This window comes from Tursiops truncatus, chromosome 12 (genome assembly GCF_011762595.2).
Source record: "Tursiops truncatus isolate mTurTru1 chromosome 12, mTurTru1.mat.Y, whole genome shotgun sequence".
NCBI classification, from domain to species: domain Eukaryota; kingdom Metazoa; phylum Chordata; class Mammalia; order Artiodactyla; family Delphinidae; genus Tursiops; species Tursiops truncatus.
Window position 1 is genome coordinate 32872890 of NC_047045.1, and position 23244 is coordinate 32896133.

A 23244-nucleotide genomic window follows, 5' to 3' on the forward strand; every position below is an offset into this window, starting at 1 on the left:
ATCTAGAGACTGTCATACAGAGTGAAGTAAGTCATAAAGAGAAAAACAAATATCGCATATTAACACTTATACGTGGAACCTAGAAAAATGGTACAGATGAACCGGTTTGCAGGGCAGAAACTGAGACACAGATGTAGAGAACAAACGTATGGACACCAAGGGAGGAGAGCGGCGGGGTGGTGGTGGTGGTGGTGTGATGAATTGGGTGATTGGGATTGACATGTATACACTGATGTGTATAAAATTGGTGACTAATAGGAACCTGCTGTATAAAAAAACAAATAAAAGAAAATTTAAAAAAAAATTCTATTGGACAGTGGTGCTCGAAGCAATCTCTTTATTTTTCTTTTCCCACCGATAGTATTGCTCTTACCTTGTCCTAGAAGAAGGACCCAGAGTGCATGTCCAGCAGAGGGCCTTAGTGTTGCCATGACTGAGTGGGATTCATGCCTTCTCTTCTTCTTTTTTTTTTTTTTTAACATCTTTATTGGAGTATAATTGCTTCACAATGGTGTGTTAGTTTCTGCTGTATAACAAAGTGAATCAGCTGTACATATACATACATCCCCATATCTCCTCCCTCTTGAGCCTCCCACCCACCCTTCCTATCCCACCCCTCTAGGTGGTCACAAAGCACCAAGCTGATCTCCCTGTACTATGTGGCTGCTTCCCACTAGCTAGCTACTTTTCATTTGGTAGTGTATATATGTCCATGCCACTCTCTCACTTAGTCCCAGCTTACCCTTCCCCCTCCCCGTGTCCTCAAGTCCATTCTGTACATCTTCATCTTTATTCCTGTCCTGCCCCTAGGTTCTTCAGAACCTTTTTTTTTTTTAGATTCCATATATATGTGTTAGCATATGGTATTTGTTTTTCTTTCTGACTTACTTCATTCTGTATGACAGTCTCTAGGTCCATCCACCTCTCTACAAATAACTCACTTTCGTTTCTTTTTATGTATGCCTTCTCTTCTTGTGTTGAGCTTTGTGGATCAACTTGATTCTTTCAAGGTTTCCTCTCCTCTCCTCCCCCCATGTTTTTTCATCTTTTTTTTTTTAAAAAAGAGAGTAGATAAAGTAGCCTTTATTCTAGGGTCAGTTTAGCTCTATTGCTGAGACATGTCCCATCTGGGATCTTACTGAATGCTTTGGATATTTAAAAAACTTCTTCTGGGACTTCCCTGGTGGTTCAGTGGTTAAGACTCCACACTTCCACTGCAGGGGGCACAGGTTGATCCCTGGTTGGGGAACTAAGATCGCACATGCCCTGCAGTGTGGCCAAAAATAAATGAATGAATAAAAGCTTCTTCACACTGACTGGTTGGAATTAGAATGTCTCCTAGGCCTACATGAGCCTTAGATTGTTCAGATGGATCTTGATAGCTTTTTGCCTGTCCTTGTCGAGTCTATCCACGTGCAGCTTATTGTTAGCAGCTGACTCAAGAGATCCCTATGCAGATTTCTGCGTCTCTTTTTCTGCATATCTTCCTTCTTAATGGTAGTTTGTCCCACAAATTGCAGCCACTTGTCTCGTCACACTCTGTTTTCTAGTTCCTTAAGTCAGCAAGACATCCATGCTCTGTTTAGTTAAACCCTTCCTGTGTTGTAGTCTTGAAAATAACTCCATCTGGAAAGCCTTGGCAGTAGTAGGTCCTACCTCACTTGTTTTGCTTTTCTTTGGGATCACAGTCATCTTCTGCCTTTATTCCGATGTCTTAAAACAGCCGTTTCATATCATTTGTCCAGTTTTCTAGTTGATTATGGTGGTAGGGCAAGTTCCTTACCTAATCCGTTATGGTAGAATTAGAAATTCAATTAAGAACTTTAATTTACAAAACCATGAGATATCACCTCATATCTGTTAAGGTGCCTGTCATTGAAAAGAACACAAATAAATGCTGGAGAGAATGTGGAGAAAAGGGAACCCTCGTACGCTGTTGGTGGGAATGTAAATTGGTGCAGCCACTGTGGAAAACAGTATGGAGGTTTCTCCAAAACCTAAAACTAGAACTACCATATGATCCAGCAATTCCACTCCTGGGTGTATATCCAAAAAAGCCCCAAAACACTAATTTGAAAAGATACTTGTACCCCGAAGTTCATAGCAGCATTATTTACAATTGCCAAGATACGGAAGCAATGTAAGTGTCCATCAGCAGATGAATGGATCAAGAAGATGTGGTATATATACAATGAAATACTACTTAGCCATGTAAAGGAATTAAATTTTGCCATTTGCAGAAAGATGGATGGACTTGGAGAGCATTATGCTAAGTGAAATTGTCAAAGAAAGACAAATACTGTTTGATATCACTTATATATGGGATCTAAAAAATACAACAAACTAGTGAATATAACAACAAAGAAGCAGAATCACGGAGAACAAACTAGTGGTTACCAGTGTGTAGGGGTAGGGTAGTGGGAGGTACAAATTATTGGGTGTAAGATAGGCTACAAGGATGTATTATACAACACAAGGAATATAGCCAATATTTTGTAATAACTGTAAATGGAGAGTAACCTTTAAAAATTGTAAAAATATTTTTTAATTTTCAAAATAAGAATTTTAATTTCATATTTCCTTGTTAATTGTTAGTTATCTATTCTTTTATTTTCCTTTAGTAGTTACCATACATCCTATGACATGCATCCTTGACTTATAAAGTGTTGTGTAAATGTATAGTTTTATTACTTCTTGGGCAATGCAAGAAATTTAGAGCACTTTATTTATATTTAGCCTCCCTTAAACTTTTGTGCTGTTTTTTTCTCTGTTTTTTTATCCTCTCTCTCTCTCTACGTATATATGTATATAGAGAGAGTTGACCTCAAGACATAATTTTTGTTTAAAACAATCAATTTTTATCAGTTTTACCTATATACTTATCCTTTTCATTAGTCCTCATTCTTTTTTTTCCTTTTGTCATTTCCATGCTTCCACCTATGATTATTATTCTTCTGTCTGAAAACCCAATGTTGGTATCTTTTTAGTATAAGTCTACTGGAGTGTAAGTCTTTCAGCTTTTATTTATTTGAACATATGTTTATTTCACCTTCATTTTTGAGTAAATATTTGGCTGGATATAGAACTCTAGTTTGGCAGTTCTTTTTTTTTTTTTTTTTTTTTGTGGTACGCGAGCCTCTCACTGCTGTGGCCTCTCCCGTTGCGGAGCACAGGCTCCGGACCCACAGGCTCAGCGGCCATGGCTCACGGGCCCAGCCGCTCTGCGGCACGTGGGATCCTCCCGGACCGGGGCACAAACCCATGTCCCCTGCATCGGCAGGCAGACTCTCAACCACTGCGCCACCAGGGAAGCCCACGGCAGTTCTTTTCTTTCAATATTTTGAAGTATATTTTGGCTTCTACTTTTTTTGTTGAGAAGTCAGCTTTCAATCTTATTGTTGATCCTTTGGGGGTAATGTGTCCTGTTCTCTCTTGCTGTTTTTAAGATTGCATATGTATCTTTTATTTTCTACCATTTTGCTATGATACAATATGTCTAGATGTGCCTTTCATTTATTCTGCTTGGGAATTACAGTGCATCTTATCTGTGGCTTAGTATTTTTTCATTAGTTTTAGAAAGTTATTGGTCATTAGCTGTTGAAATGGGACCTTTTGCTCCCTTTCTCACTCCTTTTGTGCTGAAACTTCAAGGTAAGTTAGCCAAGACTTTACCAAACCACAAATGTTTCTTAAGCAGTGTTCTATACTTTCCATATTTGTTTCCTTTTTCTTCTTTTTTTAAAATTTATTTATTTATTTTTGTCTGCATTGGGGTTTTGTCACTGCTCACAGACTTCTTCTAGTTGTGGGGAGTTGGGGCTAACTCTTCATTGCGGTGAGCAGGCTTCTTTTTGCGGTGGCTTCTCTTGTTGTGGAGCATGGGCTCTAGGCATGCTGGCTTCAGTAGTTGTGGCATGCAGGCTCAGTATTTGTGGCTCGCAGGCTCTAGAGTGCAGGCTCAGTAGTTGTGGCACATGGGCTTAGTTGTTCCGTGGCATGTGGGATCTTCCCAGACCAGAGCTCAAACCCATGTCCCCTGCATTGGCAGGTGGATTTTTTTTTTTTTTTTTACATCTTAATTTGAATATAATTGCTTTACAATGGTGTGTTAGTTTCTGCTTTATAACAAAGTGAATCAGTTATACATATACATATGTTCCCATATCTCTTCCCTCTTGCGTCTCCCTCCCTCCCACCCTCCCTATCCCACCCCTCCGGGCGGTCACAAAACACCGAGCTGATCTCCCTGTGCTATGCGGCTGCTTCCCACTAGCTATCTACCTTACGTTTGGTAGTGTATATATGTCCATGCCTCTCTCTCGCTTTGTCACAGCTTACCCTTCCCCCTCCCCATATCCTCAAGTGCATTCTCTAGTAGGTCTGTGTCTTTATTCCTGTATTACCCCTAGGTCTTCATGACATTTTTTTTTTCTTAAATTCCATATATATGTGTTAGCATACAGTATTTGTCTTTCTCTTTCTGACTTACTTCACTCTGTATGACAGACTCTAGGTCTATCCACCTCATTACAAATAGCTCAATTTCATTTCTTTTTATGGCTGAGTAATATTCCATTGTATATATGTGCCATATCTTCTTAATCCATTCATCCGATGATGGACACTTAGGCTGTTTCCATCTCTGGGCTATTGTAAATAGAGCTGCAATGAATATTTTGGTACATGACTCTTTTTGAATTATGGTTTTCTCAGGGTATATGCCCAGTAGTGGGATTGCTGGGTCATACGGTAGTTCTATTTTCACTTTTTTAAGGGACCTACATACTGTTCTCCATTGTGGCTGTACCAATTCACATTCCCACCAGCAGTGCAAGAGTGTTCCCTTTTCTCCAGACCCTCTCCAGCATTTATTGTTTGCAGATTTTTTATGATGGCCATTCTGACTGGTGTGAGATGATATCACATTGTAGTTTTGATTTGCATTTCTCTAATGATTAATGATGTTGAGCATTCTTTCATGTGTTTGTTGGCAGTATGTATATCTTCTTTGGAGAAATGTCTATTTAGGTCTTCTGCCCATTTTTGGATTGGGTTGTTTGTTTTTTTGATATTGAGCTGCATGAGCTGCTTGTATATTTTGGAGAGTAATCCTTCATCACTTGCTTCATTTGCAAATATTTTCTCCCATTCTGAGGGTTGTCTTTTCGTCTTGTTTATGGTTTCCTTTGCTGTGCAAAAGATTTTAAGTTTCATTAGGTCCCATTTGTTTATTTTTGTTTCTATTTCCATTTCTCTAGAAGGTGGGTCAAAAAGGATCTTGCTGTGATTTATGTCATAGAGTGTTCCGCCTATGTTTTCCTTTAAGAGTTTGATAGTTTCTGGCCTTACATTTAGGTCTTTAATCCATTTTGAGCTTATTTTTGTATATGGTGTTAGGGAGTGATCTAATCTCATACTTTTACATGTAGCTGTCCAGTTTTCCCAGCACCACTTATTGAAGAGGCTGTCCTTTCTCCACTGTACATTCCTGCCTCCTTTATCAAAGATAAGGTGACCATATATGCGTGGGTTTATCTCTGGGCTTTCTATCCTGTTCCATTGATCTATCTTTCTGTTTTTGTGCCAGTACCATACTCTCTTGATTACTGTAGCTTTGTAGTATAGTCTGAAGTCAGGGAACCTGATTCCTCCAGCTCTGTTTTTCGTTCTCAAGATTGCTTTGGCTATTTGGGGTCTTGTGTGTTTCCATACAAATTGTGAAATTTTTTGTTCTAGTTCTGTGAAAAATACCAGTGGTAGTTTGACAGGGATTGCATTGAATCTGTAGATTGCTTTGGGTAGTAGAGTCATTTTCACAATGTTGATTCTTCCAATCCAAGAACATGGTATATCTCTCCATCTATTTGTATCATCTTTAATTTCTTTCATCAGTGTCTTATAATTTTCTTCATACAGGTCTTTTGTCTCCTTAGGTAGGTTTATTCCTAGATATTTTATTCTTTTTTGTTGCAATGGTAAATGGGAGTGTTTTCTTGATTTCACTTTCAGATTTTTCATCATTAGAGTATAGGAATGCCAGAGATTTCTGTGCATTAATTTTGTATCCTGCTACTTTACCAAATTCATTGATTAGCTCTAGTAGTTTTCTGGTAGCATCTTTAGGATTCTGTATGTATAGTATCATGTCATATGCAAACAGTGATAGCTTTACTTCTTCTTTTCCAATTTGGATTCCTTTTATTTCCTTTTCTTCTCTGATTGCTGTGGCTAAAACTTCCAAAACTATGTTGAATATGAGTGGTGAGAGTGGGCAACCTTGTCTTGTTCCTGATCTTAGTGGAAATGGTTTCAGTTTTTCACTTTTGAGGATGATGTTGGCTGTGAGTTTTTCATATATGGCCTTTATTATGTTGAGGAAAGTTCCCTCTATGCCTACTTTCTGCAGGGTTTTTATCATAAATGGGTGTTGAATTTTGTCGAAAGCTTTGTCTGCATCTATTGAGATGATCATATGTTTTTTTCTCCTTCAATTTGTCAAAATGGTGTATCACGTTGATTGATTTGCATATATTGAAGAATCCTTGCACTCCTGGAATAAACCCCACTTGATCATGGTGTATGATCCTTTTAATGTGCTCTTGGATTCTGTTTGCTAGTATTTTGTTGAGGATTTTTGCATCTATGTTCATCAGTGATATTGGCCTGTAGTTTTCTTTCTTTGTGACATCCTTGTCTGGTTTTGGTATCAATGTGATGGTGGCCTTGTAGAATGAGTTTGGGAGTGTTCCTCCCTCTGCTCTATTTTGGAAGAGTTTGAGAAGGATAGGTGTTAGCTCTTCTCTAAATATGTGGTAGAATTCGCCTGTGGAGCCATCTGGTCCTGGGCTTGGAAACAGAATGGACAAAATGCAAGAAGAGGCTTTTGTTTGTTGGAAGATTTTTAATCACAGTTTCAATTTCAGTGCTTGTGATTGGTCTGTTCATATTTTCCATTTCTTCCTGATTCAGTCTAGGCAGGTTGTTTTTCCCTTGCTGCTTTTAATATGTTTTCTTTGTATTTAATTTTTGACAGCTTGATTAATATGTGTCTTGGCGTATTTCTCCTTGGATTTATCCTGTATGGGACTCTCTGTACTTCCTTGACTTGATTAACTATTTCCTTTCCCATATTAGGGAAGTTTTCAACTGTAATCTCTTCAAATATTTTCTCAGTCCCTTTCTTTTTCTCTTCTTCTTCTGGAACCTCCATAATTCGAATGTTGGTGCGTTTAATGTTATCCCAGAAGTCTCTGAGACTGTTCTTTTCATTCTTTTTTCTTTATTCTGCTCTGCAGTAGTTATTTCCACTATTTTATCTTCCAGGTCACTTATCCATTCTTCTGCCTCAGTTATTCTGCTATTGATGCCATCTTTAGTTCTTCTAGGTCCTTGTTAAATGTTTCTTGCATTTTGTCCATTCTATTTCCAAGATTTTGGCTTATCTTTACTATCATTATTCTGAATCCTTTTTCAGGTAGACTGCCTATTTCCTCTTAATTTGTTAGGTCTGGTGGGTTTTTATCTTGCTCCTTCATCTGCTGTGAGTTTTTCTGTCTTCTCATTTTGCTTATCTTACTGTGTTTGGGGTCTCCTTTTTGCAGGCTGCAGGTTTGTAGTTCCCGTTGTTTTTGGTGTCTGTCCCCAGTGGCTAAGGTTGGTTCAGTGGGTTGTGTAGGCTTCCTGGTGGAGGGGACTAGTGCCTGTGTTCTGGTGGATGAGGCTGGATCTTGTCTTTCTGGTGGGCAGGTCCACGTCTGGCGGTGTGTTTTGGGGTGTCTGTGGACTTATTATGATTTTAGGCAGCCTCTCTGTTAAGGGTGGGGCTGTGTTCCTGTCTTGCTAGTTGTTTGGCATAGGGTGTCCAGCACTGTAGCTTGCTGGTCGTTGAGTGAAGCTGGGTGCTGGCATTGAGATAGAGATCTCTGGGAGATTTTCGCCATTTGATATTATGTGGAGCTGGGAGGTCTCTTGTGGACCAGTGTCCTGAAATTGGCTCTCCCACCTCAGGGGCAAAGCACTGACTCCTGGCTGCAGCACCAAGAGCCTTTCATCCACACGGCTCAGAATAAAAGGGAGAAAAAGTAGAAAGAAAGAATTAGTAGAAGTAGAAAGAAAAGAAAGAAAGAAAGAAAGAAAAAAGAAAGAAAGAAAGGAGGGAGGGAGGAAGGAAGGAAGGAGGGAAGGAAGGAAAAAAGAAAGAAAGAAGATAAAGTAAAATAAAATAAAGTAAGATAAAATATAATAAAGTTATTAAAATAAAAAAAATTATTAAGAAAAAAACAAAACAAAACAAAAAAACCGGACGGATAGAACCCTAGGACAAATGGTGGAAGCAAAGCTATACAGACAAAATCTCACACAGAAGCATACACATACACACTCACAAAAGAGGAAAAGGGGAAAAAATCATAAATCTTGCTCTCAAAGTCCATCTCCTCAGTTTGGGATGATTCGTTGTCTATTCATGTATTCCACGGTTGCAGGGTACATCAAGTTGATTGTGGAGCTTTAATCTGCTGCTTCTGAGGCTGCTGGGAGAGATTTCCCTTTCTCTTCTTTGTTCTCACAGCTCCCAGGGGCTCAGCTTTGGATTTGGCCCCGCCTCTGCGTGTAGGTCGCTGGAGGGCATCTGTTCTTCGCTCAGACAGGATGGGGTTAAAGGAGCCGCTGATTCGGCCGCTCTGGCTCACTCAGGCTGGGGGGGAGGGAGGGGCACGGAGTGCGGGGCGAGCGTGAGGCGGAAGAGGCCTGCGTGCGGCGTCAGAGGCCAGCGTGACGTTGCAGCGGCCCGAGGCGCGCCGTGTTCTCCTGGGGAAGTTGTCCCTGGATCCCGGGACCCTGGCAGTGGCGGGCTGCACAGGCTCCCCGGAAGGTGGGTGTGGATAGTGACCTGTGCTCGCACACAGGCTTCTTGGTGGCGGCAGCAGCAGCCTTAGCGTCTCATTCCCGTCTCTGGGTCCGCGCTTTTAGCCGCGGCTCGCGCCCGTCTCTGGAGCTCCTTTAAGCAGCGCTCTTAATCCCCTCTCCTCGCGCACCAGGAAAGAAAGAGGGAAGAAAAAGTCTCTTGCCTCTTCGGCAGGTCCAGACTTTTCCCTGGACTCCCTCCCGGCTAGCCGTGGTGCACTAACCCCCTGCAGCCTGTGTTCACGCCGCCAACCCCAGTCCTCTCCCGTCGCTCTGACCGAAACCCGAGCCTCAGCTCCCAGTCCCGCCTGCCCCGGCGGGGGAACAGACAAGCCTCTTGGACTGGTGAGTGCCGGTCGGCCCTGATCCTCTGTGCAGGAATCTCTCCGCTTTGCCCTCCGCACCCCTGTTGCTGTGTTCTCCTCTGTGACTCCGAAGCTTCCCCCCCTCCACCACCCGCAGTCTCCGCCCGCGAAGGGGCTTCCTAGTGTGTGGTAACCTCTCCTCCTTCACAGCTCCCTCCCACTGGTGCAGGTCCCGTCCCTACTCTTTTGTCTCTGTTTATTCTTTTTTCTTTTGCCCTACCCAGGTATGTGGGGAGTTTCTTGCCTTTTGGGAGGTCTGAGGTCTTCTGCCAGTGTTCAGTAGGTGTTCTGTAGGAGTTGTTCCACGTGTAGATGTATTTCTGGTGTATCTGTGGGGAGGAAGGTGATCTCCGCGCCTTACTCTTCCGCCATCTTGCCGGAAGGCTGGCCGGTGGATTCTTAACCACTGTGCTACAAGGGAAGTCCTCTTCCTTTTTCTTCTTTAGTCTGGTGTTTTCTTCTGACCTTTAGTGCCTTCCATTGTGAATTACAATTGTAAAGATAATTTGAGGCTTGGAATGATCCCTTCCTCCTGAGGGAATTTACTTTTGTTTCTGTTGCACAGTTAGGGTACGGTGGACCACTTTTATCTAAATAGAGATTGAGCTGATTTGAAGCTGGGATTTAGCCTTTGTGAATACTCACTTCAGACATAGGTTGTAGTCTTTTGGTTTTCTCAAATGAAGACCTTCAGTGTTTTAAACTGTTCCTTCTCCTTGGTACACCCTGGACATCATTTTTGTCACCCAAACTGTAAAACTGCTGACTGCCCTGCTAAGCTTCTCAAGCTTTCAGCTGAAGCTTGCAAGCTGACTAATGCCTTCAGGTGAAGAGAGGTTCCCAACATTTGCTTCACCTCTCCGAGCTTCCCTTATTTTTGGAATTGCATTCCCTTAGATGTTTACTTTGGTAGCTCTCCAGTGTCTTCAGAGAGATGATTTTCATGCTTCTTCCTGCTCTTCAGGTTATTTTCAGTGGTGTATCAGTCCTGAATAACTAGTACATCATTTGCTGGAAAAGGTGATTCCTCATGGTTTGGAATTAGAAGGGTAAAGTATAGAGCATGTCTTTCTTACCAACTACAAAGTATGCTGCACGAGGGTGTCTCCTGCATTTCAGCTCTGCTGTATTGTTAACAATTGTTCGGATTGGCTGTACTTTCTCCTGCCTCAGAGCCATTGCATTTGCTGTTTCCTCTACCTAGAATATTCTGTTGCCTCTCTTCATTTAACTCACTCACGCCCATTTTGCAGGTCTTAAGCTATATTTCACAGAGAAGCCTTCCTTAACCTCCCAGGCAAGGTTAGAGTTCCCTGCATTTTTCTTACAGTAATTTGCACACTCAGAATTATTAAATCAATTATAAGTTAATGTCTGTCTTACCCAGACAGAAATTAGGTCTGCTTCCTTAGACTGTGCTAACACAACGCCTGTCACGTAGTCGATGCTCTCAAAACAAATCTACGCTGGCGTGCTTTAAGGTAGGTTAATATTTCCCAAAATGTGTTCCAGGAAAAAGTGTTCCAAGGTCAAATAACTTTTGGCAACATGTCATAGTATATCTGCCTTTAAGAAAATCACAGTAGGCACTGATGTATTAAAAAATCTTAGAAATTTCATAGGTAATAAAGCTGTTCAACTTTGCTTATTCCTGAGTTTAACACTTAAAAAAAACCTGAATATTTACTCTGCAGAATGCTCTTCAAAAATAATCTGGTTAGATACATTCTAGAAATGAAAAAGAGAGTTTTTAGGTTTTAGGGAAAAAAAACTTCATCCAGAATGAGTCACTGTATTATAAATTCTGGATGAGTGATTTCAAAATCAAAGAGGCTCAAAGGGCAGCTTCATTATAGCAGTATTTACAGGACTGGAGTTGGGCTGGCATGGACAAAATATTTCTTGCTTCCAGTTTACTACAGTCTATCTACATAACTCCACAAGTGGCATGAAAAAGGAAGGTTTCAAACACTGATCTCAAGAGATTGTCGTCATGAGCTAAAAAATATATATTGAACTGACTGTTTCAGTCCCACATGATTCTTTGGCAGTCAGGCAGCCCCAGCTAATATGTGGCATTTCCCAGATTTGTGTGAACAATTAACTAGTTCTTGCATCAAAGATTAATGACATGAGAAGTAAAATCAGATGCAAATGGCATTTCAGCTGGCAAATAAAACAATATTTTTTCAGAGAATTCCCAGTAGCTAATTGTAAATTTTTTCTTTCATCATTAAGCAAGTAATAACTAATTTTTTCTACTGGCTTTCCCTCTTCTCTTGCTCTTCTCCTGTCTCCTTCCTTTATTTAATACATTTGGAAATTATCACTAGAAGTATACCATAATACTCCACATCTGTATAACTGCTCCAGTTGGTATATACCAAATATACCATTATACTCCATATCTGTATAACTGCTCCTTCCCCCAACGCTTGTGGGCTATTGACTTGACCAGACTTTATTTCTATCAAGTATTGTTACACAGAGTTTGAGATTCAGGGATCCACACTGGATGGATCCCATTATCACCTGTGGATGAATCTCAGATCTACATGTCTTTATTCATGACAAATGGACTTCAATCTCAACTATCTTTTGGACATGTTCTAATGATTATTCTAATAGCATCTCAAATTCATTATGTTCAAACCTTAACTGAACATACATAATACTTCTGGCTTGGTGCTTAGTATATGATAGGCTCTCACAAAAATTCCGGTTCTCTTTCTTGCATCAAACATGCTTATTCTCATGATTCTCTCCATTTTTTTTTGTTTGTTTGTTTGTGAATGAGACTATATTGTGAATCAACTACACTTAACAATCCAGCATCTTTCCTCTAGTTTTTATCTTTCTCCCATTTTTTTCCTTCAACAACTATTCAACTAACTCCTATGTTTTTAAGAAACTATGTTGGGATATAATAATTAGGAGGACACAGTTAAGCTCATCATAAATTTTCAGTCTGGTAGAAAGTCAGGGAGAGAAACGAGTAATAAAGTGACAAATACAGAGGTGAGTGTAGGGTAGGAGGAGCACAGACGAGGACACTAACCCAGCTAGCGGGAGTCACAGAAGATTCTCCAGAGGAGAGGGCAAGCATGCTGGATTATGAAACACAAATAAAAATTATCCCAGAGAAAAGCAAGGGAGGTGAATGGTGACAGGAAGAATTTTTCAGGAATTGGAAGTAAATGTTATGTGAACATGCATAAAACTAAAACTCTGCTTTAGGAAGGGCAGAGGTTGGGGATATAAACAAGGGGGTTCATAGGTCAAGATGGTCCTTGTGTACCAAGTTAAAGGGTACATCTTGGGGGTAGAGTAGCAGTGATAGTTGGCGTTGGGCAGGGCTGGGTGACTGGTTCTGGCCAATGGGCTGTAAAGGAGGGTGACAGTGAAAAGCCATTGACTGTGTTGCTTTCCAGTCTTTGTTTCCCTGTCATATCAAGTGAAGAAATGGGCTCTTTCAGATGGCACAGTTAGGAAGGTGGAGACCCCACTAGCCTGTGTTGTTGAATCACTGTAAAAATATCAGTTACCCTGGAGGGTTGTTCTGACTTGGAGCAGAGATTTCTCAACCCTGCTGAGATTTTGGGGTCATTTCTTACCCCAGAAGAATATTGGCTGTCTTGGTGGGTATTCATTCATAGAACATCTTTCCTTCTATGCAATCTAAAGTTGCTACTTCCTTCTCAACCATCATCACATAATATATAGCAATTATCACCACATGAAACTATCTTTCATTTGTTTATTGCATATATTTCTTTTCCAGAATATGAACTGTGCAAAGCAATGACCTGTTTCTCTCATTCACCGGTTAATGCCTAGTACATAACACGAAAAATACTATTATTTTAAACTGAGGATGATGGTTTTGTAGAAAAAGTGAGCAAAGGGCACAAGACTCATTCAATCATTTTGTGAACTGCTTAGAGAAAGAGAGATTTGGTTTTATTTCTTACGTATTATGCACATTAAAGGAGAGAGTGGAAAGTATTTTACAGATCATTTCAGTCAGAGAAAGAGGCCTGAGCACCTGTTGGGGTGTGAAGATAACAATAAGAGAGCTCAGAATTCAATTAACTTGAATCATTGTTGTTGTCATTACTGATTTCACACCTTGTGATGGTAATAACTTATGGTGGCTGATTTGGGGACTTCTGGTATTTTATGGTTTGTGTGTGTGTGTCTTACAGGTAGCCCTTTTGTTGTTTGTTTTACACAAGTACATTTTGATTCCTGATCTCTGTTACTGCAAGAACTTCTGCCCCTATCGCTCCTATTGATTTTCCTAAATTAAGATATAAAGTTACCATGACAGATAGCAATGCCTGATATCTGGAGACTAGATGATGCTAAATAAAAAAATGTCCTAGTGTCTGACTTGTGAACCATGAATTCTGGAGTAAAATATGAGGTCACTATGCAAAACAAATTACTGGCATGCCGATGACCACTAAGACAATACGATGAATGGATAGACGTTGAAACAATAAGTCTATAAGAAATGTTAAGATTTAGCTATTCAAGTCTAACAAACTTAAGAGTTCTCTTACAGGTATATTTGCAGGGTTTACAAAGTATTTTGCTAGCTTTCCCTGCTGAACTTGAATCCTTGCTGGTAGTAAATTACTGAGTCATATAGAATTTGGTTTGAGGTTTGTCTCTTTCATTTATCTGGATAACCTTGGTCAAGTATCTGATCTTTATCATGGTCCATAGTTGTAAAATAAAGACTAACAAATTGTTACACTAGGCTGTGGTAATAATTAAATAATCTGGAGTAGTAAAGGGCTTACCAAAGACCTGGACCAACTGATATTAGCAGTTGCTTTGGGGATATTATATTTGAAATATTATCCAATTTTTTTTTCTTCTCAATAATCTAGTGGGATTCTTCCATGGGACGGTAAATGGGAGGGTCAGAGAACATGATTTGTTCTCTTTCTGTCTCTCTCAGGCAGAAAGAGGAAATAGAGAACTTTTCTGGTGCTGGAAGGAGGAGTATAGTCTATTAGATTATGGTTCACATATATTCACATGCCTTTTCCTCACCACCATGGGTGGAGTTTACATCACTACCTCATTCATGTTGGATTTGGTCATGTGACTTGATTTGGCCTGACAGTAGGTGGAAAGTACTTTGACCGATGCAAAGGCCAACTGATATGGCATAAGCACAAGCTTGAACTGTGTTCCTGTGGTTGGGCTTGATCTCTTGCAACCTCTGGTCATGAGAATAATGTGACCTGAGTAGTCTACTGGGCCAATGAGGATGAGAAACAGGAGATGGTGATTTGGATCTAATCTTCAGCTTGGAACTAAGCCAGCCAAGCCTACCTAGGTTCAGCAATCCCCAACTCTTAGCCCACAGATGCATGAATGAAAACATATGGTGGTTGTTTTTAAGCCACTTAATTATTGAAATGACTTGTTCACAGCATTACTGTGACAATAGATGACTGATAAAAAGAGCCAAAGAGAAAGAAGTCATAAGAAGAGCAAGGTCTTGACCATTCTTTTCTCTGGGAGAGAAACCCTGGGAATGGGGAGAGGCAGGTAAAAAATGCCAGGTATATTTGTGTGAATCCCCAAATTTTCAGACTAATGCTTCACTTTCTCATGTGTATCCTAGGAAGTTTGCAAGCCTCTCAGAGAAATTTTCTTTCTGGTACAGTGTAGCATCCAACATGGTGCAGGAGCAATAAAGTAGCATCAGTGGAAGGAGGTGCAAGTTAGATGGTTCTAAGATTGCTATTTAAGCCATCCTGAGATTGAATGTGACATGTAGGGTATCCAAAATTTCCATATGTTCCAGGATAGAACTGGTGGACATGAAGATGCCTAGGGCAAGAATTAAAAATTTCAGAATGACAGAAACCATAGATTTCAGGCTTCAGTACAATGGCTCCCCAAGCCAGAAGGGGTTACCCACGTATCGGTAGATGGTTACTGTGGACACCTGGAATCCAGACAGGAATGGGGACACCTTCACATAGGCCAGTGAGAATTGGGAGAACAGCACAAGAAGCAGCAGCTCCCTACCCCACTGCCCTGTGTATTCTTAGGCTCAACTATATCCCCACACATAACCTTAGGAAACTGAAGAAAACTGTGAATCTTTTTGAAAGATGTTAAGAACCTGACAGAAGATATTTCTATTAAACTGGAAGAAACTATGTTCTCTACTGCCATCATCAAGATTTGAGCTCTAGAGCAAGATAAGGTCAAATTATAGTAAATAAACACTTTCTTTTTTTTCACACCTAAATGATAGCATATATTTTGGTTTCAGTATTATACTGTTAATTATCATCATCATCATTATTTCTTTTGGAAGGATCATCTGGTCTAATTCTTCCAATAATGCTTGAATCCTCTTAAACACCATCAGAGACAGAGCATTTACTATCTCATTCCATTTCTGAATAGCTACAAATACTAGAATGGTTGTCCTTATAGAGAGCTAAAATTGATCTTCCTGTAGCTCATAGTCATAGTCTTGTTTCTCTCCCATGAAGTCATGTGGAAACTTCTATTCCCTCATCCACATGACAATTGGACTTACCCCATAGCTAGTAAAGGGAAAAAAAGAACTGACTATAAAGTTTTTTAATGTGTCCCTAGATTTAACCATGCTTCTCATATTTAATTATAGTTCACACATTTTCAAATGAAAGCATCAAAATTGAGAACTGCCACATATTGGAACAGGAGGTTAAAAAATTGTGTACCAAATAAAGGATTGGGGGACATTAGCTTAGCAGAAGTTTCTGTAAAAAAAAAAAGACCTGGGGATTTAATTGGTTAAAAGATTAGCATGATATTGAAAGAGCAATCATGCTGCTTTAATGGAAGGGCAATATCCCACATGATAAATAGTAATTGTTTCAGTGTTTTCTGTGTTGGTAGTGTCATACATAAATCATCTCAATATCCAGTCTTCCTCCTCAACTCTTTCCTTTCCTTCAACCTCTACATCCAATCAAATACCAAGTTGTATTATGTCTACTTCCTTAAGAACACTTGAATCAGTTCCTTCTCTCCACCACTACTGCTGCTACCTGAGTTTGCACTACCAGTATCTTTCTATGTGTAGTCCTGTAATAGTCTTCCTGCTGGTCTCTTTCTTCTCAATTGCTTTCCACATTGAAACAATAATCTTTCTCACATGCCAATACGATATCATCTCTTTCATGTTTATTCCAAGACACGTTGAATCTACTCTTACTACAAGTAATCCTAATTTCTTCACACCTCTCATGCTGTGAGTTTGTTGCTGTGCTTAATGTAATTTTAGTGACTAAGGTATGTATTTTTTATACATGACTTTTTAAACACAAGCCCAATATTCCACCGGGCTCAATCAAAAAGAGTGGTATTCTTCAGTGCTGGGGGAATATCTGGCTGAGCTGGACTTACTAAATTACAAATTAAATGGTGGTCTCAAGTAGGGGCTCGGATGGATTTTTAAGGGCAATTTTGACTACTTGATTTTTGCTGAACCTCACAGTAGAAATTGATTTCATTGTCCCTTGTGAGATAGTGAGATAGTAATGCCATTGCTGTTCTTTATCATTTTTATTTTGATTATTTTTCGTGAGATAGAAAAATTATAAGCACAATTCTCAGGGAGGGAATTATCTTAATCTGAAAAAATACTTTGAGAGGTGTTTGGGCTTGAAGGTGAGATCTTTGGGAACCAGTCTGAAGCTGGCAATAAGGATGAAGAAGAGGTGGAATCTATTTTACATAATACAATAAAAAATTTTTAAATTAAAGTTGCTCTTTAAAATTTAAAGGACTGCTGAGGACCAAAGATTTCAGAGCTATTTTTTAAATTTATTCATTATTCATTTTACAAGGGAATGAACTGAGGGTTAGAGAAGTTAAGCCATGGTGGTTAATCATGCAGGTTTTGCACTTGAGTTCAGTTCAGGAACCCAAACTTTCTAGCGGTAGGACTTGAGGAAGCTATTTAACTTTTTAAACTTTCAGTTTCATATGTATAAAGTGGAAGTTATAACAGCATCCAAATCATAGGGTTCTTATGGGAGATTAAATGAGATAATCCATGTAAAGCAGTTAGCATGTTACTTGGCACTTACTAAGCATGTTCTAAAAATCTTTATTTTCTCCTTTTTCCCTTTTTCCTTTTCTTATTTTACTTTTGCCCAGGTCCCCAGAGCTAGTGAATGGTTTTACATTCCTAACTAGTTCATTCTGATCCAAACTTCAGTGCAATGTATTATGCACCTCTGCTGATTATTTGTGCTACCAATCACACATAACAAGATGGGGACTTTAAAACCTCTTATCAGCTAGTTCTATAATCTCTTTATTGGGGTATGGAATTATTATTACTTTATTTTATTTTTTCTGCTCAGACTGCTACCTCAACTTTTCTTAGCAAGAGCATATATCTTTTCTTTGAAGATCTGATCTTTTTTCACCACCCATTACACTGGGTTTGGTGGGGCTGCCAATTTCAGCATCTTGGCCCCACGGTCAGGCCCCATGGCCACACATGTGAGCATAAGATCTATTATAGGATTGTATCGTTTCAGATGCAGTGATAATTCTGATTGTTGGACATGTATCTTAAGTTGAGGTATTGTGATAAATAGTCTGATGCCATATTTTGGTGTTTGACTGCTGAGAAGCTTTTCAGCCTATGCCTTCCTCATCCCTTCTGCCTCACATCTGGGCAAGATGATAAGCAAGGCCAGGGCTTCTCCTTTGGTGCTGATGGGAGATTCAAACCAGGCAAGCACCTGCCCAAGCATGGGAACCCTCACTCTAGCCCCACTAATTAATCACAATAAAAGCCTCAAGCCAGTCTCCTTTCTTTGTTCTCTCAGGCCATTTTCTGACCAGTGTGGAAAGTCTGCCCCACTCTCTCCAGAGAGCCTCATTGTGTAAGTAATAAGCCTTTTTCATACCCTCATGTTGTGTGTGTGTGTGTGTGTGTGTGTGTGTGTGTGTGTTTCCTCAGTCTTGACACCTGATTCAAACTTTGGGTAAGGAGCCATACTGCCTCTGAAGAATGACAATAACAGATTAAGTGGGTCTCTTGGTCCTCTTGAATTGTGAGGTCTAATGAAATGACCTCTAGCTGCCAGTTGCCAAGTCTCCTACAACATGGACAGGTAGGAGAGAATAGAGCCAGCATCCAGAGAAAAGCAAGAGACTCAGTGAGAAAGTCTAAATGGCACTTAAGTCCTAGAATCCACCCCCAACTTCCCAGTTACATGAGCTAATAAATCTCCTTTTGTGGCTTAAGCTTATTTGTTGCTTTCAGGAACTTCCCACATAAAGACTCCTGTCTTAAAGATATCTTAATGGGCTCTAGGCATAAAAGATAAGACCCCAAGCCCCTGAGAATTAAAGAAAGTTTTAGAAAAGGAGGCTGAGATGCTCTCTGTGGGATGAGAAAATATATATATTTTTGTTCTGTGGCTCTTTAGTATGAAGAGAGATGACAGGAGTACGCTACATCAGGGAAATGCCAAGAGAGGACCCTTGGTGACAGGGCGGTCGAAGGGTCCTCGGGGAAATGAATATCTAGTAAAAATCTTAAAATTGCTGTGTGATTCCTCCTCATGTTCCCTGATCTTCAGGAAGGTGTTCAATTCTTATTAATGCTTTGATGTAGCTTTTGTGGAAATGGATGGAATGGCTGTTGAATTTCATATTTGATTTGCTGAGGAGTGAAAGAGATTCCACCTGTGAGAAGGCAGAGGATGCATGATTTTGTGCACAGAAAACCTCAGGAGGGATTTGGGCTTGTACAGGCTATAGAATCAGGGGAGGGGATTTGGGGACAATTTTACTTGGAGCTCAAAGGGTAGAGGATTTCATGTTAAATATAGTTTATAGTGAATAAGAATGGGTCTAGCATTCTTTTTTTCCCCAAAATCTTGTGGGTATCATTTAGTAATTTTACTACATTTCAGAAATAAACAGTTTCAGCTAAGAAAGGAGATGTAAAACCATATGAACTCAGCTCAGTAATCAAGGAGCAAGGTTTTATTGAATTCCTGCTGTGTGTTTAGAATGGCGCCAGAGATGAAATTGGATTAAAAGGAAGTGTGAGACATGGACCCTATGTTCAATGGCATCATCCAGGGGAGGAGATAGAGCTGTCTCAGAAAAAATAACAGAAAAATGGTACGCTATGTTGTGTGGTTCTGACACCAAGTGAAACAAGATTTCCACGAAGAAAGAATATTTATAGCTCCCTAGTTCTTTATACTTCTCTTAGGCATTTTATTTTTTCCATCCTCTAGAAATAAAGTTTAGATAGTTAGGATGGGATATTCAGGGGTTTTAAAACAAAGATGAAGACTTTTGACCTGATGAGATATATAAAAGAAGTCATTAATGGGAATGCCCTGGTGGTCCAGTGGTTAGGACTCTGAGCTTCCACTGCAGGGGGCACAGGTTCAATCCCTGGTCGGGGAACTAAGATTGTGCATGCCACGTGGTGTGACCAAAAAAAAAGAAGTCACTAGTATGTGTTTGTATAGGTAAGTGAGGAGAGGAAAATGTGGTTTTAAGATTAGCATCAGGCAATGGTATGCAAGCTGAATTGAGAGAAGCCTGAATGAAGGAATTGAGACCAGTTTCAGTAATCTTAGATGATGTAATGTGGATGTGTTATGTGATGCGGCCCAAGACAGCTCCAAAAGGCAGTGGCTTAACACAATAAAGCTTTATTCCTCTTCATGTTGTGGTCAGTATGGGCGAGTAGGGGACTTAATGCTACAAAATCACTTACAAACCCATGTAATTTGTAAACTGTGGGTTTACCATCTTTAACTTGTGGTTTCAAGGTTACCTTAGAGTATACACAACTATCACACTGGAGGGGAGGGAGATGAAGAGAGAGAAGAGACAAACTATTTCTGCTGATTTCAGACAAACTATTCTGACTAATCTCATGGAGTCACCGAGAAGCAAGGAGACCTTGGCACGTAGTTTAGCAGTGGGACCTGGAAGAAGAAACTGGCTTGTGAGCAGCCTCGCCAGCTTCCTCCCTGTGGGTCTCTAGGAAATCAATTTTGATAAACAGAAATGCACTAACATTTCCCGAGTGGGACATGAACTGTGCAACACAGAAATATTTCCAGCACTTGCCTGATACTGATCATTTGAGGTGCTTACTAAAAATGTTGATTTGGGATCCCTCACCCAGACCTTCTGAATCCAATTCTCCAGAAAAAGGGTCTTGGAATCTGTGTTTTTACTATGTTCCAGATGATTTTTATCACTAGGCAAGTTTTGAAAACCCTGCTTTACACAAATACAACTTTATGTGTAGGAGCTATTTTTATTCCCCATTTTACACATGAGGTTATTGAAGTTAATTAACTTGCTCAAGGTCACAGAACTGGGATGTGGCAGAAATGGGACCTGAACTTGGTCTTGCCAGACCCTATAGCCTAAGCACTGAAATTTTCTTCCATTCTGCTTCCCCTTGAGAATCCATATTAACTGGAACTAATTATTGAGGGAACCCATGGAACCATGGAACTCTAGGAGTTTTATATATATATATATATATATATATATATAGTTATATATATAGTTATATATATAGTTTTATATATATATAGTTATTTATATATATATGAGTTATATATATTCTAATAAATGCTATAATATCAGATTTTGAATTTTCTATGTCTGAATAACAGGGTATATCCATAAACAAACAAAAATCATGACATTCCAGGCCCCAACATCTTGCCCTCTTAATAGCAAGAGAAGTCTAACACATATGTAACGCATGCTTATTGTTGCTGTTTTTTTATGGATCTCAGAAACTAAGAACAAATTGAGTTAGTTTAGTGCCACCTGGAAAGAAAGGTGTGGCAATTTGCAGGAAAAATGCCTCATCATCTTCCAGGGTAGGATAAGTAAGGCTTTGGTCAACTGACTGGCTGAAAAGTCAGTCAGGGATGATGCTGTGAAAAGCAGGATAAACACATAAACATCCTGGAGCAGGAAAATGTCACCTTGGTAATGACAAGTAATCCCTGAGAGTAGAAATGTGAGTGAACAATCTTCAATGATGAAAAACTCAAAGGTGAGGAGAATTTGCCACTCAGAAAAATAGAAAATTCTGTTTCTAGGTTACTCTAAAGCAGAAGTTGTTGAACTCTAAAATAGGCTGTGGAAGTGTCAGCAAGAAGTAGTGATTGCTAGAGCTGCACGGGCAGCCCAAGAGCTGATCACTGTTCAGGTCAGATCTTCCTCGCTTTCCAGTGGAATATCTAGGTACTCATAACGGATGGTGGGAGCCTTGAATGATCAAAGGTTGCTGGCTAGGAGGAGACATAACATGAGAAAGTTAGCTTTGGATGCCAGAGTTGAATACACAATAAATGCATTGAGCAGCCCAAGCCAGCAGACAACGTAGCAGCAAAATGACCACGCCAATACACCACACACTGTGTGGGCGAATCCTATTAGGAAGTGTGGCATTACAAGACTTCACACCTGCCTGCTTGAAAAGATTTTTTTCCCTTTGGGAACTGTCATAGGTTGAATTGTTTCCCCCCAAATTCATATGTTGAAGTCCTACTGCCTATACCTCAGAATGTGATCATATTTGGAAATAGGGTCATTACAGATGTAATTAGTTACGATGAGGTCATACTGGAATAGGGTTCACCCCATATCCAAAATGATTGGTGTCCTTATAAAAAGTAGAAATTTGGACAAGACTCACATGCAGAAAAAACTCATGTAAAGATGAAGGTTGAGATCAGGGTGATGCAGCAAAAGCCAAGGAACACCGAAGATTGCCAGCAAAGCACCAGAAGTGAAAAGAGAGGAATGGAACAGATTCTCCCTCACAGGCTCCAGAAGGAACTAACCCTAATGACACCTTGATCTAGGACTTCTAGCCTCCAGAACTATGAAACAGTAAATTTCTGTTATTCTAAGGCACCCAGTTTTTGGTACTTTGTCACAGCAGTTCTAGCAAACTAAGGCAGGGACTATAAATGACAATGAGAAAAACTGAAGCTAAAATACAAATAAAAGTCCCCCCTTGGGGGATTTTGGGAATTGTAGAATATAGTTGGCCGTGTGGTATAAATGAAAAATCAGACAGATCTGTGTTTGAAACTTGGCATTCTTGTGTTCTGGGTAGGAATCCTTGAGCAAGATATTCAGCTTCTCTGAGCCTCAATGTCTACCTAAAAAAAATGAGGAAATGGTGTTTGGTTTCTGTAAGGATTAAATAAATAGCTCTATTTCAATTACTGTTTCAAAAATGTATTCCATTCACTGCTTGATATGTATTATTTCACAACAAACCAATGATCTATGGTGTTACTTTCATTTATGGGAAGGAGGTTAGGCTCATGAGTCATTCAGTTAATAAGAGCTCTTTTAAAACATAGGCCTGTCATCTAAGGCCAAGGTGACAAACACTACACCTCCCACCTCCCTGGGTTATCTGCCCAGTGAAGAAAATATAATATCTGTTGCATTTGATTTTTATTAGTTTTCCATAATATATAAACACATATTATCTAAATATATATTATATCTATTTATTTTTTATATCTATTTAATTTTACATTCCAACTTGGACTTGCTTGCTGGGCTGTTGCCTTGGTTTCTGAATGGGCGCTTGAATCAGAAGTATGACTCCTTCATGATTCAGGGCTCTCCAGCAAAATGATTAAATAAGGATTAATATGGCATCAAATAATAAAGGTCTCAGAATTATACTTAATGTACAAATATTAAGCCAAATGAGAAAACGATCCATCAATTATCTTTTACAGAAAAAGACTTTTGCTCTATCCAAAATGCAACAAATTATGGTATATCAGACATCCCTCTATGATTTAAAATTTGATATATGTTTATTTGTCATTTCACTATAATACCTGAGGACATAATATTTTTGAATTTGTACTTTGAATTAATTGCTACTCTAAAGAAA

At 39.6% G+C, this 23244-nt stretch overlaps 1 protein-coding gene across 1 annotated transcript in view; it reads left to right on the forward strand.

Annotated features, from left to right (window-relative positions):
- The window catches only part of GRIK2 (glutamate ionotropic receptor kainate type subunit 2), a 1042171-nt gene that overhangs the window by 65674 nt on the left and 953253 nt on the right, over nucleotides 1–23244 (forward strand). Inside the window, exon 4 of the mRNA XM_073789463.1 lies at nucleotides 18140–18196. The gene's annotated coding sequence lies outside the window, so the exon portion shown is untranslated. The remainder of the gene's footprint in view (nucleotides 1–18139; nucleotides 18197–23244) is intronic.